The following is a 21,369-nucleotide window of genomic DNA, read 5'->3' as shown; positions in this document are numbered from 1 at the left end:
ATAGAATTGATTTGATGATGTGGGCGAACGGTAAATTATGACAATATCTGTACAACGCAACAGAATGTGTTGGTGCTATATAAGCAACAAGAATAAATGAAAGCCAAAAATATGTAGCCCTTGCAATTTGTACCCCTATACTCCAATGGTGCAGTACAACATATATTAGTACTATTACAGGAGGGTTATTTAGGTATTCTACAAAACCTTTCAGATTTTAAAACAAGAAAGGAGATGGATAGTCAGAATGAATTGGGAACTAAATGCAAAAGAAAGAACTATGACTCTTTGTAGCTTAAACAGTTCACAGGTTTGTTACTAGCGGAGGCATCCACAACTGAGCGGCTCTTACTTAGGCCTCTGGAATCACAAAGGGTTGATTGTTCACCCCTTGTAAGTTATAGCAACTTCTTACAAATTCTTTAGTTGCTAGGAAAAAAAAAGAAGTGAAGCCCAGCTGTTCCCTGGAGACTGTCCTCATTGATTTAAATGAGCTGTGAGTTAATTAAGACAAGAAAGGGAACCTGTTGAATAATTAACAATCCATTTGCCTAAAATCAATAACTTAATTGCCACACCTAGTGTTAAGCTGGTGTTTAAGCTATTGAAAACCACTTCTGTCTGTTTGTTAACATGGTGACTGGTGGATTATTTGGACCTCCAGGAAGAGTTGTAAAGTGATAATTTACTGAAGAATCAATTTCACTTCTTCATTTGGAGAAAGATGATTAGCCGAAGGCTTGGAATGTGATCAAAGATGCCCAATGTCTATACAAGATTACTATGTATTCACACACACACGCACACACACACACACACACACACACACACACACACACACATATATATATATATACATATATATATATATATTTATTATTATACATTTTTGCTTTTTTAATTATTTTTTTATTTATAAATCATCCAGTTGACTTTGCTATTTTTCACAAGTCACTGTGATTTCATAATATGTTCATCATCTTCCACAGGACAGTGGGGGAGAGAGCACATAATATTTAAGTGATCACATATAGAAACAATTAAGGACAAACTTAGCTCCGCTATATCTGAGCCGGATTCTCCTTCTGCGTTACACTCATCATAACATTTGTGCTCTCTCTTTTTTCCTGCCTAAGTGTCATTGTGTCTTTAATGATATGTAGATTATGCCTCTCTTTCCTTTTGTGTTTCTGGATGATGAAGTTTGTCTTTAACCCTTTGAATGTCCCAAGCTAAGAAATCAGACCGAGGTAGCAGCGACGAACATTAGGTGCACATGTAAGCAATCCATGATAATCTTTTCAAATTAGCACAGCAAAACCCTCCGAATACTCATTAGGTGCACAGCTAAGATTTATCAGAGCTCATTTGCCTAATATGGGGCCTAACTTTAAGCCATTTCGCCCTTCCGGTAGGGGGTACGATAGAATAGAGAGAAGTCCTTTGTCATAGCTGTACAGCCTCACTAATTTGCTCCACCTAATACACTTATAAATGAACGGAGCTTTTCCTATACTGCCTTTATAGGTTATAATAACCTTGGAACCCCATAACCTCCCGCTAGCTGAATTAATCAGATCATTTTAATATTTCTTCTTACTTTCTTTTAACTGGTTCTTCTCTTAATTAAAGGGGGGGCAAAGATGTAAATAGGTTAGGTGTCGGGAAATGTAGCATCACATTATAAACAAGGCTCATTAAAAAGATGGATGTGCCAGCAGATTGTGAAAATTGCTTACTCCGCAAGTGCACATTTTATAATTTCCTGACGACTAAAAGGGCTAATGCCAGCCTCATTTTTTCCTATTTCCTCCACGTTTATGAAAGATGGTAATTTTTGAACGCAGGGGGGAAAAAGGCAAAACCGAGCAACCTATTAATCAAAGTGAATAAAGGTCAGGAATATGGCTTCTCCACCATTCAACAGTGAAAAAAAATCTTCATATTGGGAGCCAAACTTTAAAATAGAGTCTGTGAACACGACAATGAATAATTCTGATGTTACCAACTACTATAAAAAGTTACTAACGGCAACCTCGAATAACAGTCATCTTGTATTATTATTACTATACATTAAATGATGGAAACATTCTAGTGAATGCCACTTCATAACAAATAGATAGACATCTAGACTTAATTAATGAGAAGAAACATATTGCAAGTTGTATATCATAAAACAAGTAGCAAACATACAAAATGAATGAAGTACCCATAAAGGGGTCTCACCTGCTGCAGGGCTCCCCTGATAACTTTCATGATGCACTTCAGGGCACATATGGGGAGGTAAACTTTATAAGTTCTCTTTTGGGTTATTTAGGTTGCATTTAATTAATTATCACAAAGGCACATAAAAATAAAGTTTGCACAAATTGCAAAAAATGCAAAAGTCCCATGAGTTGATTGGGACATATGGGTTCACAGGTATTTAACCCCTTTCTGCCATTGGACGTACTATTCCTTCCTTGTGGGGTGGGCCCTACTTCCCAAGGATGGAATAGTACGTCCAGCGCGATCAGCCACGCTCACGGGGGGAGTGCGGCCAATCATGGCTTGGTGTCAGCTGACTATCGCAGCTGACATCCAGCACTATGTGCCAGGAGCGGTCAGCGTACTCAGGACAAATTGGATAACAACTTTTGGGGTCCAATTTCTTCTCTTACCCTTGGAAAAATACAAAACTGGGAGCTAAAAAATAATTTTTGTGGAAAAAAATATGATTTTTTATTTTCACGGCTCTGCATTATAAACTGTAACGAAACACTTGGGGGTTCAAAGTTCCCACAACACATCTAGATAAGTTCCTTGGGGGGGTCTAGTTTCCAATATGGGGTCACATGTGGGGGGTTTCTACTGTTTAGGTACATTAGGGGCTCTGCAAACGCATTGTGATGCCTGCAGACCATTCCATCAAAGTCTGCATTCCAAATGGCGCTCCTTCCCTTTTGACCTTCTGAGCTCTCCCATGCGCCCAAACAGTGGTTCCCCCCACATATGGGGTATCAGCGTACTCAGGACAAATTGGACAACAAGTTTTATAGTCCAATTTCTCCAGATACCCTTGGAAAAATACAAAACTGGGGGCTAAAAAATAATTTTTGTGGGAAAATTTTTTTCACGGCTCTGCGTTATAAACTGTAGTGAAACACTTGGGGGTTAAAAGGTCTCACAGCACATCTAGATGAGTTCCTTAGAGGGTCTACTTTCCAAAATGGTGTCACTTGTGGGGGGGTTTCAATGTTTAGGCACATCAGTGGCACTCCAAATGCAACATGGCGTCCCATCTCAATTCCTGTCAATTTTGCATTGAAAAGTCAAATGGCGCTCCTTCCCTTCCGAGCTCTCCCTTGCGCCCAAACAGTGGTTTGCCCCCACATTTCGGGTATCAGCGTACTCTGGACTAATTGTACAACAACTTTTGGAGTCCAGTTTCTTCTCTTACCCTTGGGAAAATAAAAAATTGGGGGCAAAAAATCATTTTTGTGAAAAAATATGATTTTTTATTTTTACGGCTTTGCATTGTAGACTTCTGTGAATCACTTAATGGGTCAAAGTGCTCACCACACATCTAGATAAGTTCCTTAGGGGGTCTACTTTCCAAAATGGTGTCACGTGGGGGGTTTCAATGTTTAGGCGCATCAGTGGCTCTCCAAACACAACATGGCGTCCCATCTCAATTCCTGTCAATTTTGCATTGAAAAGTCAAATGGTGCTCCTTCCCTTCTGAGCTCTCCCTTGCGCCCAAACAGTGGTTTACCCCCACATATGGGGTATCAGCGTACTCAGGACAAATTGTACAACAACTTTTGGGGTCAATTTTCTCTTGTGACCCTTGGTAAAATAAAACAAATTGGAGCTGAAGTAAATTTTTTGTGAAAAAAGTTAAATGTTCATTTTTATTTAAACATTCCAAAAATTCCTGTGAAACATCTGAAAAGTTAATAAACTTCTTGAATGTGGTTTTAAGCACCTTGAGGGGTGCAGTTTTTAGAATGGTGTCAAACTTGGTTATTTTCTATCATATAGACCCCTAAAAATGACTTCAAATGAGATGTGGTCCCTAAAATAAAATGGTGTTGTAAAAATGAGAAATTGTTGGTCAAATTTTAACTCTTATAACTCCGAAACAAAAAAAATTTTGGTTCCAAAATGGTGGTGATGTAAAGCAGACATGTGGGAAATGTTACTTAATAAGTATATTGTGTGACATATCTCTGTGATTTAATTGCATAAAAATTCAAAGTTGGAAAATTGCAAAATTTTCACCAAATTTCTGTTTTTCTCACAAATAAATGCAAGTAATATCAAAGAAATTTTACAACTATCATGTAGTAGAATATGTCACGAGAAAACATTGTCAGAATCACCGGGATCCATTGAAGCGTTCCAGAGTTATAACCTCATAAAGGACAGTCGTCAGAATTGTAAAAATTGGCCCGGCCATTAACGTGCAAACCACCCTTGAGGGTAAAGGGGTTAAATGGAACCGATTATGTCCTCAAACATGATTAACCTGAAGATATGGTGATCTGCAAGTTATAGTACTGTCCAGTTGTTTAATGAAAACGTGGCTACTCGGAGGAAATGAACTTTACTCCTCCCTGAAGCTACTAACTTTCAGTCATTGACTAAGAGACTACAGTCATCATTCACAACATTGTGAGTAATGGCTGTAAGCATGCACCAGCACTTTGACCATGCACTCTGCACAGATGTGCTGCAAAGTGGGCTGCCAAAGTGCAGGGAAGTGCTTACAGTCACTGTAGTATGACTGAAAGTTGGCGGCTCCCAGGAGGATAATATCTAATTTTCTACTAGTATAGGTGCAGATGACAGACAGACAACATTTTAAAGTTAATAATCTACAGATTAATCCCATATCTACAGGTTAAGAACTGTTGGAGAAATGACAAGTTATCTTTAAAAAGAAATGTAGTTAAGAAAAGCATCAGACATCAATAACTCAATATTCCTCTTCTTCCCACCATGATGAGGTTGGAGTTTTAGACTGTCAGTTTCTATTCTTTTGAGCTCCAGTTAATCGACAGCAATGCAGCGCCCCAGGGTCCTGGTCATTGCAGTAATGTCATTCTTCCACCAGGGGAGTGATATTATGTCTAAAGACAATAAAGGAGATCACCACCAGGTATCACAAACCACACAACACACTTCACACTCCAGTCTGCCAGGGAGAGCCATGCTCCTATCTATTAGGGCACTCCTCACAATTAGGTAAAACTGGTGATCTGGATAGGAAGTTAGGCAGAAGCTGACTGGGCTTGAGCCAGGCAGCACCTGTCAGGCAGCCAGTGGGGAAAGGAGGAACATCTAGCAGCTGCAGACAGGAGGGTCCCTGACAGGGGTGGGATCCTGTCAGAGGCCTAGACAGAAGGCCACGGAGCTGCGCCTGCTTACCAATGCGACAGCATCCTAAGAAAGAGACACTTTGAAAGGAATTGCGTTGCTGAGAGTGAGAAACGAAGTCATAGCAAAAGGAGAGGAAACCAGAAGGAGTTCTGCCCTGTAAAAAGCTCCCTCCTTCTGAGGTGCAGAAGCTGGTAGCCGGAATACCGAGGGAGACATCGTCTCCAAGCCGGGCTCCAGAGACCGGCAGGACAGCTAGTTCCATATTAGTTGCCCGACCTTATACCCAGGAGGCACTGTGGAAACTGTGGTGGCCGGGGCGTGATAGTGTGCCTGTAAAAAGCCTCAGGCCATCAGTCATACGGGTTTGTCCTATCCTTACCATCAGGGGGACAGAGAGAGAAAGAGACATAACATCTAGAGCATCTACAACAGTTGTGAGGACATTACCGAGAAGCTCAGCAGGGAGGTACTACAACACTCAGGCGCTAGAGGAAGGCTACTGATTTCCACCTGGATAAGGAGACTCTGAATTTGACTTCGGACCGGCCGGACTCTGCCTGCCCTGTGATCTGGTGCTCTGGACTGTGGATGCTGAACCTTCAATAAAAAGGTAAAGAGACTGCACCCTTGTGTCCTCGTTCTTCACTGCGCCTCACACCATCCACCATCTACACTCTGGGAAGCCCTGGGGACACACTTCACCTGTGGGAAGGTATACCATCTAGCTGCCATAGCCTCACCCCAGCGGACCCCTAAGCAGCGTCGGTCACCCTGACAGAATACCACAGGTGGCGTCATGAATTTTTCCCCTTTAAAGACCTTTCCCCCTTTTATCAATGGACGCCCCTAGGGCCACGGACCAGTTTAGCCACCGTGACATCCCCCTTGAGAACCGAAGAGCCCGACTCCGAGTGCCCTACTGCCCTACTGGGAGCACTCCAATCTTTTGGCGTCACGAACAGGATCTACTTAAGCCTGAACATCGGGTCATGTGCGCCTAAGAACTGTGCCAGAATTGTATTTAAACTGTGACTTACTAAAGAACTGTGTATTTCCATTTGCCGCCAAAATTCCCGCCAAAACAGCCACCATTACAGCAACACGAGGAGGGCAATAGAAGAAGACGGGCATGGCGTTGTGGGCGTGAACGAACTGAAAAGCGCAAAAAATAATGGCCGCCCAGTCCAAATATCTTTATATCTTGAGGACGTGTCCATCAGCAGCCGAGATCCGCCTCCTGATCCTTAATGGCGGGCGGAGACCAAGAAACAGAAGCTGCCCACGGAGGAGAGAGCAGGAAAAGGATGAGAAAGGAACTAGCCACGTGGAGGACGCCATGGCCAGCCGCCCGGAACTGGAGCATGGGGTTGGAGCAGAGGACTCCCCCAGCTACCTGGAGAGGCACCGAGACCAGGCATCCACAGTTGGCGCTGACTTCCTGCAGGCTGGGATGGAAGAACTGATCGACCAGCTCCTGCAGCTGCAGGCAAACACCAAGGCCACATACCGGACAATGCCTGCAGAGGATCCACCGGCACCGCCTTCAACACCGCTGCCCGCACCGCTGCAGACGCTGCCGCCAGTGGAACCGACCGGCGCCGGAGGGACCGCATCTGAAACAGGTGTGACAAACGACACTGCCCTGATTACTGACACCACTCCAGTGACTGCTCGTGCCACCGCTACTGACTCCATTCCAGTGACGGATCTTGCAGCAGCCGCTACCTCTGCTGCAGTAAATGCCCATCATCAAACGACGCAGACCTCCATCGCTGCGCATGATCTGACAATCCACGAAAGACAGACTAATGGTGTCTATCTTGCACCGGGTGTAGCCCTGGATTCTGCCCTTCCCAGGTCAAGAAGGGTTATGTGCCAGGTAAAGCCCTGGAAGCCATCTAAATAAGCCTCGGAACACTGGCTGAATGTAAATAGTTCTTAAAAACATTTCATTTCCTGCCTTTAAACCCGTCTAGGGTTAAACAAATTTCAATAAAATATATATGAAGGTACAATTGTACCTCTGCAGCCTGTTAACGTTGTAAAATTTTGCAGCCTGATGAAGGTTAAAGAACGGCAGAATCATGGACTGTTGCATGATCACAAACTGTCCTTGTAAATAGTTTGCACCTTCTTAAAGGTGCTTTCTACTGGTTTTACAAAAGGAGGCTTTTACAGAGACTGCCTCTTAACAGAAACTGCTGTTAAAATCTTGCTGTAATAATTGCTTTACTTTACAGACCTGAAGAAAAACCCGTTGGTGTGGCAGAATTCCGTGTCAGGATTACACGTCTTGTAGCCCACCCAAGACCAACGTTGGGGGTTCATCACGGGTCCCTCGCTCACGTCACCTTTAAATAGACTTGAATATTGATGATGTGATTAATGCTTTGCACTACCTCAGAAAAAGACTTGACTTTGCCCTTATAGGGATTGATTACTTGTTGCACTGTGTTGAAAAGTTAATATATTATAGAGGTAACATAATAGCTAGTGAGTTAATGTAATAAAGAGAAAGTAGATAGTAATAATGTTTACATAGTCGATAGGATATAGAATAGAATATGTTTGATAATGATGCACTTAAGAATAAAATTGGAAAAAAGATACAGTGAGCCCATAAGGGGGGTGATATCTGTTCTGCGTTTCAATAAAGTGAACCCGTGGGGATCAGTGAGTCATTTAGTGAGTTACTTAGATAGTTAGCTAGTTGGTTGCTAATTTTGCACTTAGGAAAGAATAATTGTTGCACTTGAATAAAGAATAAGAATGTTTGCACTTCATAGATAGTATACCTGTACGGTTAATAGCATTTTATAGTTAATACAAGATGAGCCAAGCAGTCATGTAAATATGTTATTGTTTGCAATGTTCAAGTGTCCTCACCTCCCTTAAAGGGAAGCACAGTTATATTAAATTGTTTTACAGCATTTTAAAAATTGCATGTCTTTTTGCTAATGTATTCTTGTTTTCTTTCCCAGTCCAGGAGTACTGGTTTTAACGGCGGGCGGGGGGGGGGGGGGGGGGGAATGCAGTGCCCCAGGGTCCTGGTCATTGCAGTAATGTTATTCTTCCACCAGGGGGAGTGATGTTACGTCTGAAGGCAATAAAGGAGATCACCTTACCAGGTATCACAAACCACACAACACACTTCACACTCCAGTCTGCCAGGGGGAGCCATGCTCCTATCTATTAGGGCACTCTTCACAATTAGGCCGAACTGGTGGTCTGGATAGAAAGTTAGGCAGAAGCTGACTGGGATTGAGCCAGGCAGCACCTGTTAGGCAGCCAGTGGGGAAAGGAGGAACATCTAGCAGCTGCAGACAGGAGGGTCCCTGACAGGGGTGGGATCCTGTCAGAGGCCTAGACAGAAGGCCAAAGGCTGCGTCTGCTTACAAATGCAGCAGCATCCTAAGAAAGAGACATTGAAAGGAATTGCGTTGCTGAGAGTGAGAAACAAAGTCATAGTAAAAGGAGAGGAAGCCAGAGGGAGTTCTGCCCTGTAAAAGGCTGCCTCCTTCTGAGGTGCCGAAGCCAGTAGCTGGAACATCGAGGGAGTTATCATCTCCAAGCCTGGCTCCAGAGACCAGCAGGACAGCTAGTTCAATATTAGTTGCCCGACCTTATACCAAGGAGGCACAGTGGCAACTGTGGGGGCCGGGGCGTGATAGTGTCCCTGTAAAAAGCCTCAGGCCATCAGTCGTACAGGTTTGTCCTATCCTCACCATCAGGGGACAGTGAGAGAAAGAGACATAACATCTAGAACATCTACAACAGTTGTGAGGACATTACCGAGAAGCTCAGCAGGGAGGTACTACAACACTCAGGCGCTAGAGGAAGGCTACTGATTTCCACCTGGATAAGGGGACTCTGGATTTGACTTCGGACCGGCTGGACTCTGCCTGCCCTGTGATCTGGTGCTCTGGACTGTAGATGCTGAACCTTCAGTAAAAAAGTAAAGAGACTGCACCCATGTGTCCTCGTTCTTCACTGCGCCTCACACCATCTACCATCTACACTCTGGGAAGCCCTGGGGACACACTTCTCCTGTGGGAATGTATACCATCTAGCTGCCATAACATCACCCCAGCGGACCCCTAAGCAGCGCCGGTCACCCTGACCGAATACCACAGGTGGCGTCACGAACATTTCCCCTCTAAAGACCTTTCCCTTTTTATCAACGGACGCCCCTAGGGCTACGGACCGGTTCAGCCACCGTGACATCCCCCTTGAGAACCGAAGGGCCCTGCTCCGAGTACCCCACTGCCCTAACGGGGGTGCTCCAGCATATTGCAAACTTTTGGCCGATAGTTCCACCTTACCCTGTTCTGCAGTTTTTAATAACCTGCACTTTATTAGTGGTTGTTCAACAAAAATCATTAGTAGAAATAGAAAAATATCCAGTGTGATGAATAAAACTCAGAAGTCTTTATTAATAATAATAATCTTTATTTATATAGCGCCAACATATTCCGCAGCGCTTTACAGTTTAACAGTTTCAAACACAAAAGTCATAAGTAACAACGTTACCAATACAATAATTAAAGTGGAATAAGACGACCCTGCTCGTGAGAGCTTACAATCTACAATGAGGTGGGGGAGATACAAAGTACAGGTGTGTATTTACAATTATGTATTTACAATGATGATCCAGCCATCTTCAGGGGTTGGGTAATAGATAGGGATAGTGAATGGGCTACACACACACAAACATAAAATGACTTTGATTATTGAACGTGATAGGCTGCTCTGAACAAATGTGTTTTGAGCGAGCGCCTAAAACTATGCAAATTGTGGATGGTCCTAATGTCTTGGGGTAGAGCATTCCAGAGGATTGGCGCAGCACGGGAGAAGTCTTGGAGTCGGGAGTGGGATGTACGGATTAGTACAGAGGTTAGTCGAAAGTCAATTGCAGAGTGCAGTGGTCTGTTAGGCCGATAGACAGAAATGAGGGAGGAGATGTAAGGGGGTGCCGCACTGTGGAGAGCTGTGTGGGTGAGAACACGTACTTTGAATTGTATCCTGTAATGAATGGGCAGCCAGTGTAACGACTGGCGAAGAGCGGATGCGTCTGAGTAATGACTAGCCAGATGTACGACCCTGGCTGCTGCATTAAGCATGGACTGGAGAGGGGAAAGTCGAGTGAGGGGGAGGCCAATTAGTAGAGCATTAGAGTAGTCCAGGCGGGAGTGGATCAGGGCGACAGTGAGGGTTTTAGTTGTCTCCATGGTGAGAAAAGGGCGGATTCTAGAGATGTTCTTTAGGGGTAAGCGGCACGAGCGGGCAAGAGAATGTATATGGGAGGTGAAGGAGAGATTGGAGTCAAACATAACACCCAGACAGCATGCCTGCTGCCGGGGTGTTATTATGGTGCCACCCACGGAGAGGGAAATGTCAGATTTAGGGAGGTTAGTAGATGGCGGGAGCAGAAGAAGTTCAGTTTTGGAGAGGTTGAGTTTCAGATAGAGAGCAGGCATGATGTTGGAGACTGCGGACAGACAGTCAGTGGCGTTCTGTAGTACAGCGGGGGTAAGGTCAGGGGATGACGTGTATAGTTGTGTGTCATCAGCATAAAGATGGTACTGAAAGCCAAATCTGCTGATGGTCTGTCCAATTGGGGCCATGTAGAGGGAGAAGAGAAGGGGGCCAAGGACTGAGCCCTGAGGTACCCCCACAGCGAGAGGAAGAGGAGATGAAGTGGAGCCAGAGCACAGAACACTGAAGGAGCGGTCAGAAAGGTAGGAGGAGAACCAGGAGAGAGCAGTGTCCTTTATGCCTAGTGACTGGAGCCTAGAGAGTAAGAGAGGGTGGTCAACAGTGTCAAAAGCTGCAGAAAGATCGAGAAGAATGAACAGAGAGTGGTCACCATTACGTTTTGCTGTCAGAAGGTCATTGGTCACTTTGATGAGTGCAGTTTCTGTCAAATGTAGGGGCGGAAACCGGACTGTGAAGGGTCTAGGAGGGAGTGAGTGGAGAGGTAACTGGTAAGGCGGGAGTATATCAGGCGCTCCAAGAGTTTAGAGATGAAGGGGAGATTGGAGACCGGTCTATAGTTGTTTGTGCAGAATGGGTCGAGGGTGGGTTTCTTTAGTAATGGAGTAATGATAGAGTGTTTGAAGGAGGAGAGGAAAATGCCAGAGGAGAGGGAGAGATTAAAGATTGTAGTTAGGTGACTTGTGACGACTGGAGAGAGACTGGAGGAGATGTGAGGGAATGGGGTCGGTAGTGCATGTAGTCGGACGAGAAGAGGAGAGGAGCTTGGAGACTTCTTCTGTGATGGGATCGAATGTGGAGAGTGAGCCAGGGGAAATGAGGGGAGGGATGGGAGTCACTGAACTTAGTGGTTGGGAGCGGATTTCCTGATGGATATTGTCTATTTTCTCTATAAAGTGGGAGGCCAGGTCATCAGCACAAATGTCTGTGATAGGGGCTTGTGCATTTGGCCTGAGGAGGGAGTGAAAGGTGTCAAAAAGTTTCTTGGGGTTGTTGGATAGTGAGGAGATCAGGGTGGTGAAGTAGGTCTGTTTGGCGAGGTGAAGGGCAGAGTTATAGGTCCTTAACATAAATTTGAAGTGTATGAAGTCTTCTGGTGTGCGAGTTTTCCTCTATAAGCGTTCAGCACACCTAGAGCATCGCTGGAGAAATTGGGTTTGCGATGTGAGCCAGGGCTGTTTCACTCTGTGTTTGGAGGTTCTGAGGGTGAGGGGAGCTACTTGGTCCAGGGTGCTTCTAAGAATGTCACTGAAGTGATGTACAGCCAGATCAGGACAGGAAAAAGAAGAGATTGGGGACAATGATGAGCGTCGGGAGTCTGAAAGTGTATGAGGGTTAATGGCTTGTAGATTTCTGACTGAATGGTAGGTAGGAGGGTGCTGGATGAGCGAGGATTTGTGAGTGTGAAGGAGAGAATGTTGTGGTCAGAGAAGGGAAGCAGTGAGTTATCTAGGTAGGAGATTGAGCAGAGCCGGGCGAAAACCAGGTCCAGGGTGTTACCGTCTTTGTTATGGCTGGCAATCAGGCAACACAGCGTGCAGTAATCAGCGCACATACAGAGATCTGGCAATAACCAAAAACAATAGGACGAGCTCTGAGACGTGGAATCTCTGTAGACTGCAGTACCTGAACTATCCTCACACAACTGTAAGCAGCAGTGGATTGCGCCTATCAACTACCTATGCAACTCGGCACTGCCTGAGGAGCTGACTAGCCTGAAGATAGAAATACAAGCCTGACTTACCTCAGAGAAATACCCCAAAGGAATAGGCAGCCCCCCACATATAATGACTGTTAGCAAGATGAAAAGACAAACGTAGGAATGAAATAGATTCAGCAAAGTGAGGCCCGATATTCTAGACAGAGCGAGGATAGCAAAGAGAACTATGCAGTCTACCAAAAACCCTAAAACGAAAACCACGCAAAGGGGCAAAAAGACCCACCGTGCCGAACTAACAGCACGGCGGTGCACCCCTTTGCTTCTCAGAGCTTCCAGCAAAAGTTAATAGCAAGCTGGACAGAAAAAACAGAAAACAAACTAGAAGCACTTATCTAGCAGAGCAGCAGGCCCAAGGAAAGATGCAGTAGCTCAGATCCAACACTGGAACATTGACAAGGAGCAAGGAAGACAGACTCAGGTGGAGCTAAATAGCAAGGCAGCCAACGAGCTCACCAAAACACCTGAGGGAGGAAGCCCAGAGACTGCAATACCACTTGTGACCACAGAAGTGAACTCAGCCACAGAATTCACAACAGTACCCCCCCCTTGAGGAGGGGTCACCGAACCCTCACCAGAACCCCCAGGCCGACCAGGATGAGCCACATGAAAGGCACGAACAAGATCTGGGGCATGGACATCAGAGGCAAAAACCCAGGAATTATCTTCCTGAGCATAACCCTTCCATTTGACCAGATACTGGAGTTTCCGTCTAGAGACACGAGAATCCAAAATCTTCTCCACAATATACTCCAATTCCCCCTCCACCAAAACAGGGGCAGGAGGCTCCACAGATGGAACCATAGGTGCCACGTATCTCCTCAACAACGACCTATGGAATACATTATGTATGGAAAAGGAGTCTGGGAGGGTCAGACGAAAAGACACCGGATTGAGAATCTCAGAAATCCTATACGGACCAATAAAACGAGGTTTAAATTTAGGAGAGGAAACCTTCATAGGTATATGACGAGAAGATAACCAAACCAGATCCCCAACACGAAGTCGGGGTCCCACACGGCGTCTGCGATTAGCGAAAAGCTGAGCCTTCTCCTGGGACAAGGTCAAATTGTCCACTACCTGAGTCCAGATCTGCTGCAACCTGTCCACCACATAATCCACACCAGGACAGTCCGAAGACTCAACCTGTCCTGAAGAGAAACGAGGATGGAACCCAGAATTGCAGAAAAATGGAGAGACCAAGGTAGCCGAGCTGGCCCGATTATTAAGGGCGAACTCAGCCAATGGCAAAAATGACACCCAATCATCCTGGTCAGCGGAAACAAAACATCTCAGATATGTTTCCAAGGTCTGATTGGTTCGTTCGGTCTGGCCATTAGTCTGAGGATGGAAGGCCGAGGAAAAAGATAGGTCAATGCCCATCCTACCACAAAAGGCTCGCCAGAACCTCGAGACAAACTGGGAACCTCTGTCAGAAACAATATTCTCAGGAATGCCATGTAAACGAACCACATGCTGGAAGAACAAAGGCACCAAATCAGAGGAGGAAGGCAATTTAACCAAGGGCACCAGATGGACCATTTTAGAAAAGCGATCACAGACCACCCAAATGACCGACATTTTTTGAGAAACGGGAAGGTCAGAAATGAAATCCATCGAAATATGTGTCCAAGGCCTCTTCGGGACCGGCAAGGGCAAAAGCAACCCACTGGCACGTGAACAGCAGGGCTTAGCCCTAGCACAAATTCCACAGGACTGCACAAAAGCACGCACATCCCGTGACAGAGATGGCCACCAGAAGGATCTAGCAACCAACTCCCTGGTACCAAAGATTCCTGGATGACCGGCCAGCACCGAACAATGAAGTTCAGAGATAACTTTACTAGTCCACCTATCAGGGACGAACAGTTTCTCGGCCGGACAACGATCAGGTTTATTAGCCTGAAATTTCTGCAACACTCTCCGCAAATCAGGGGAGATGGCAGACACAATGACTCCTTCCTTGAGGATACTCGCCGGCTCAGATAACCCCGGAGAGTCGGGCACAAAACTCCTAGACAGAGCATCCGCCTTCACATTTTTAGAGCCCGGAAGGTATGAAATCACAAAATCAAAACGAGCAAAAAATAACGACCAACGGGCCTGTCTAGGATTCAAGCGCTTGGCAGACTCAAGATAAGTAAGGTTCTTATGATCAGTCAAAACCACCACGCGATGCTTAGCACCCTCAAGCCAATGACGCCACTCCTCGAATGCCCACTTCATGGCCAGCAACTCTCGGTTGCCCACATCATAATTACGCTCAGCAGCAGAAAATTTCCTGGAAAAGAAAGCACATGGTTTGAACACCGAGCAACCAGAACCTCTCTGTGACAAAACCGCCCCTGCACCAATCTCAGAAGCATCAACCTCGACCTGGAACGGAAGAGAAACATCAGGTTGACACAACACAGGGGCACAGCAAAAACGACGCTTCAACTCCTGAAAAGCCTCCACGGCAGCAGAAGACCAATTAACCAAATCAGCACCCTTCTTGGTCAAATCGGTCAATGGTCTGGCAATGCTAGAAAAATTACAGATGAAGCGACGATAAAAATTAGCAAAGCCCAGGAATTTCTGCAAACTTTTTAGAGCTGTCGGCTGAGTCCAATCCTGGATGGCCTGAACCTTAACCGGATCCATCTCGATAGTAGAAGGGGAAAAGATGAACCCCAAAAATGAAACTTTCTGCACACCGAAGAGACACTTTGATCCCTTCACGAACAAGGAATTAGCACGCAGTACCTGGAAAACCATTCTGACTTGCTTCACATGAGACTCCCAATCATCTGAGAAGATCAAAATGTCATCCAAGTAAACAATCAAGAATTTATCCAGATACTCACGGAAAATGTCATGCATAAAAGACTGAAAAACAGATGGAGCATTGGCAAGTCCGAACGGCATCACCAGATACTCAAAATGACCCTCGGGCGTATTAAATGCCGTTTTCCATTCATCTCCCTGCCTGATTCTCACCAGATTATACGCACCACGAAGATCAATCTTAGTAAACCAACTAGCCCCCTTAATCCGAGCAAACAAGTCAGAAATCAATGGCAAGGGATACTGAAACTTAACAGTGATCTTATTAAGAAGGCGGTAATCAATACACGGTCTTAGCGAACCATCCTTCTTGGCTACAAAAAAGAACCCTGCTCCCAATGGTGACGACGATGGGCGAATATGTCCCTTCTCCAGGGACTCCTTCACATAACTGCGCATAGCGGTGTGTTCAGGTACGGACAAATTAAATAAACGACCCTTAGGGAATTTACTACCAGGAATCAAATCGATAACACAATCACAATTCCTATGCGGAGGTAGGGCATCAGACTTGGACTCTTCAAATACATCCTGAAAGTCCGACAAGAACTCTGGGATGTCAGAAGGAATGGATGACGAAATAGACAAAAATGGAACATCACCATGTACTCCCTGACAACCCCAGCTGGTTACCGACATAGAGTTCCAATCCAATACTGGATTATGGGTTTGTAGCCATGGCAACCCCAACACGACCACATCATGCAAATTATGCAGTACCAAAAAGCGAATAACTTCCTGATGTGCAGGAGCCATGCACATGGTCAGCTGGCCCCAGTACTGAGGCTTATTCTTGGCCAAAGGTGTAGCATCAATTCCTCTCAACGGAATAGGACACCGCAAAGGCTCCAAGAAAAATCCACAACGTTTAGCATAATCCAAATCCATCAGATTCAGGGCAGCGCCTGAATCCACAAACGCCATGACAGAATATGATGACAAAGAGCACATTAAGGTAATGGACAAAAGGAATTTGGACTGTACAGTACCAATAACGGCAGAGCTATCGAACCGCCTAGTGCGTTTAGGACAATTAGAAATAGCATGAGTAGAATCACCACAATAGAAACACAGTTTGTTCAGACGTCTGTGTTCGTGCCGTTCTACTTTAGTCATAGTCCTGTCGCACTGCATAGGCTCAGGCTTACTCTCAGACAATACCGCCAGATGGTGCACAGATTTACGCTCGCGCAAGCGACGACCGATCTGAATGGCCAAGGAAATAGACTCATTCAAACCAGCAGGCATAGGAAATCCCACCATTACATCCTTAAGAGCTTCAGAGAGACCCTTTCTGAACAAAGCCGCTAGTGCAGATTCATTCCACAGAGTGAGTACTGACCACTTTCTAAATTTCTGACAATATACTTCTACATCATCCTGACCCTGGCATAAAGCCAGCAGATTTTTCTCAGCTTGATCCACTGAATTAGGCTCATCGTAAAGCAATCCCAGCGCCTGGAAAAATGCATCAACATTACTCAATGCAGAATCTCCTGGTGCAAGAGAAAACGCCCTGTCCTGTGGGTCGCCGCGCAAAAAAGAAATAATAATCAAAACCTGTTGAATAGGATTACCAGAAGAATGAGGTTTCAAGGCCAAAAATAGCTTACAATTATTTCTGAAGCTCAGGAACTTAGTTCTGTCACCAAAAAACAAATCAGGAATCGTAATTCTTGGTTCTAGCATCGATTTCTGATCAATAGTATCTTGAATCTTTTGTACATTTACAACGAGATTATCCATTGAGGAGCACAGAGCCTGAATATCCATGTCCACAGCTGTGTCCTGAAGCACTCTAATGTCTAGGGGAAAAAAAAGACTGAAGACAGAGCTAAGAAAAAAAAAATGATGTCAGGATTTCTTTTTTCCCTCTATTGGAAATCATTGGTTGGCTCCTTGTACTGTTATGGCTGGCAATCAGGCAACACAGCGTGCAGTAATCAGCGCACATACAGAGATCTGGCAATAACCAAAAACAATAGGACGAGCTCTGAGACGTGGAATCTCTGTAGACTGCAGTACCTGAACTATCCTCACACAACTGTAAGCAGCAGTGGATTGCGCCTATCAACTACCTATGCAACTCGGCACTGCCTGAGGAGCTGACTAGCCTGAAGATAGAAATACAAGCCTGACTTACCTCAGAGAAATACCCCAAAGGAATAGGCAGCCCCCCACATATAATGACTGTTAGCAAGATGAAAAGACAAACGTAGGAATGAAATAGATTCAGCAAAGTGAGGCCCGATATTCTAGACAGAGCGAGGATAGCAAAGAGAACTATGCAGTCTACCAAAAACCCTAAAACGAAAACCACGCAAAGGGGCAAAAAGACCCACCGTGCCGAACTAACAGCACGGCGGTGCACCCCTTTGCTTCTCAGAGCTTCCAGCAAAAGTTAATAGCAAGCTGGACAGAAAAAACAGAAAACAAACTAGAAGCACTTATCTAGCAGAGCAGCAGGCCCAAGGAAAGATGCAGTAGCTCAGATCCAACACTGGAACATTGACAAGGAGCAAGGAAGACAGACTCAGGTGGAGCTAAATAGCAAGGCAGCCAACGAGCTCACCAAAACACCTGAGGGAGGAAGCCCAGAGACTGCAATACCACTTGTGACCACAGAAGTGAACTCAGCCACAGAATTCACAACACGTCTTTGTGTGTTTCAGAGGTTGAGAGCTGTGAGAGGCTGAGAGAAGTGGTTAGTGATAGAAGCTGGGATGCAGATGTGGAAGTGGGGCTGTTAATGGGGATATTGAAGTCTCCCAGGATAAGGGTTGGAAGTTCTGAGGACATGAAGTGTGGCAGCCAGGCAGAGAAATGGTCCAGGAAGTGGATGGGTGAGCCTGGGGGCCGGTATATGATAGCTACTCTGAGGGAGAGGGGACGGAAGAGCCTGATGGTGTGGACCTCAAAAGAAGGGATTGAGAGTGATTATTGAAGAATTAAAAAATCACACCAGTATACATGGGCAGAAAAAATGTGCAAATCTAGCATATGCGTTTCAAAATTTCATTGCAATAGGAAAGAATTAAATTCAGAAATGCATATGCTAGATTTGCACATTTTGTCTTCCCATGTATACTGGTGTGACTTTTTAATTCTTCAATAAAGACTTTTTATTGAACACGCTGGATATTTTTCTATTTCTACAAATTGTATCTTAACTGCAGCACTGCAGGTTTCCTTGAGTGGTATCCATTGAGAACATGAGCTGATATTTTTCTTTCTGTTTAGTTCATTAAAAATGTCTAGTTTTTAGAAAGTGGGAATTAAAGGTGCACTAACACTGCATTAAGTGATCACCGACTGGCAACCTGTTTGAATCTGCTTCCAGATGTGCACTGAATGATCAGTAATAATTTCTTCTGTGCACATATGCTGTCATTGTCCTCTACAGCACAAGTCCTTTTCAAACAAAATGATGAGTTGCTGAAAATGCTCATCTATTGTGCAAATCAAAACATAACTTCACCCAACGAACGAATGTTTGTTTATTGACTGATCTACAACCTGTTTAGAATGAATGATTATCCTGAAACGAGTCCTAGGAATGTTCTATCTTGATAATTGCGTATAACGCATGTGACTCCTAACTGTACCTTTAGACTAGACAGTCTTTAAATGTGGCAAATTTATCCATATGTTTAATAATTCTGTTTAATTTTAAGACGGTCTAGCCTAAGCTTCAACCACCCATTAATTAATTATTTTGTACCAGAAATGTGAGCCACAATTTTGCCATATTTTTTAATGTATCATGTTGCATATTAAAGGGACTCTGTCACCTGAATTTGGAGGGAACAATTTTCAGCCATAGGGGCGGGGTCTTCGGGTGTTTGATTCAATCTTGCCTTGCGCAGGCGTGAAGTATGGATGACAGAGAATGAACTTCAATCCAATATTGCAGCCAGCGGGTAAGGAAAGGGTGAATCAAACACCTGAAAACCCCGCCCCTATGGCTGAAAATTGTTCCCTCCAAATTCAGGTGACAGAGTCCCTTTAAGCCAGTCTCTTTGCCCAATAAGTCACACCCTTTCCAGCAAGGTCATACCCGCTATTCAGAAAAGTTGTAAAAATGTAAAAAAAATAAAAAAAAAAAACGGTTTGAATTACTGATTTTTGGAACAAAATTGCTCAGAATTTGGGTGCGCTAAGCTTGATAAATTTGCCCTAGGCCACGTTCACATGTTCAGTATTTGGTCAGTATTTTTACATCATGTAAGCTGAAACCAGGAGTGGAACAATCAGAGGAAAAGTAAAATAGAAACAAGACACCACTTCTGTATTCATCATCCTCTCCTGATTTTGACTTAGAAATACTGATGTAAAATACTGACCCAATACTGATAGTGTGACCGCGACCTTAGTGTGTTTTAGATTTCCTATTAATCCTTTAGACTTTGAAGAAAAGCAAAGTGCCATAAAATGTTATGTATTCACTGCCAATATCTCTTTCATGAAGAGCTGAGTCAACTATTTCGGTATATTATATTACGGTATATCTTTTCGTTAAATGTGCTTACCCCTAGATGACAGGTCTTCAAGCTAGGTTATAAAAGGCAATTTAATTTCATTGGTCGACTGAGAATATTTAAAGGGCTTCTGTCAGCCTAAACTGTCAATATAAAGTAAGCACATAGCCTTGTGGGGGATATTGCCCCTACAAAGACCACACTTTTAGTGCTCAGTGCACCATTCCAAGTCACTAGCTTTGCATGCCCCCACCTCTCTCATTGATGATTGACAGCACTGACTTTCCTAAGCCTTCTTTGAAGGCCGAGCTTGGTCTAGGTAAACCTATGTTTGCAATCATCAGTAAGGAAGATGGGTCTTGGAAATTTAATGGGCGCTGAACCTCTTGGTCCCTGTAATGGTGCTCCAAGCACACTAATTAGTATTTTTTAGAGTTGAGCGACCTTGACCTTTTTAGAGTCGAGCCGGGTTTTGCGAAACCCGACTATGTCCAAAGTCGGGTCGAGTGAAATCGGCCGATTATGACGTAAAGTCGGGATCGACCGAAACACGAAACCCAATGCAAGTCAATGGGGCAGCATAGTCGGCAGTGAGTGGGGGCCAGGAAAACACCTAGAGTGGCCATTTTAATGTCAAAACCATCCATTCTTCTTAATGAAGCTTGTCAAGCGTAATTTACCTTATAATAATTGGAAGGCATTTGAAATTGGGGGTCATTTGGCTAAAGTTGTGGGGGGTAGGGCTGGTTCAAGTAATTAGTGGGCCCAGGAAATCTGGACCACGTCACGGCAGTGGAGCAGGGAGAGGTAAGTATTTCAACTTTGCAAGTGCTGTGAACCTGAGCAAGCAGGGGGGGCCCACTCGTTGGCATTGGCACTGGCACAGGGCCCCTCAAAGTACAGCGGTGTGTTTGCACGGCGGGGGCGCCTCCCACCGGCAGCAACACTTTTGCGTACTATGAGAGGCCCTGTGCCAGTGACGTCGCCAACTAGTATTCCTCCCCCCACCTGATGAAGGAACCTGCACTTTCATCTGCACCTTCCTCTTTGTCCCCGTGTAAGGTGGTATGGTATGCGGGAAGAGCAACCTGACTTTCAGCAGGGTCACAATGTTGTTGTGTAGCGTGCACGGGGAATGTTGCGTTATGGGTCAATGTACCAGCAGACTCATCTATCACTGGCTGGGCAATGGGCACGATGAAGTGGAAACACAGATATAGGCCCAAAGAAGAAAGTGGGCTAAATGCAGTTCAAAATTGGTAACACAGGAATAACCAGGGGGCATTGCAGTGGAGGACAACTGGAATGAGAGGCTGACACAGAGAGTAGGGCCAAATCAGTAAGTAGTCGAAATGCAGTTCAAAATTGGCAACCGTAGTAAACAGGCGGCACAGCTTTGTTCAGTGGAGGAGAACAGCAAGGAGTGGCAGACACCGATAGTAGGCCCCAAACCAACTAGTACGCCAAATGCAGTTGTTCCATTTAACCACA

The sequence above is a fragment of the Ranitomeya imitator genome, chromosome 4 (assembly GCF_032444005.1).
Source record: "Ranitomeya imitator isolate aRanImi1 chromosome 4, aRanImi1.pri, whole genome shotgun sequence".
NCBI lineage: Eukaryota > Metazoa > Chordata > Amphibia > Anura > Dendrobatidae > Ranitomeya > Ranitomeya imitator.
The sequence above is the reverse complement of the archived record's forward strand: the minus strand, read 5'-3'. Positions refer to the sequence as shown.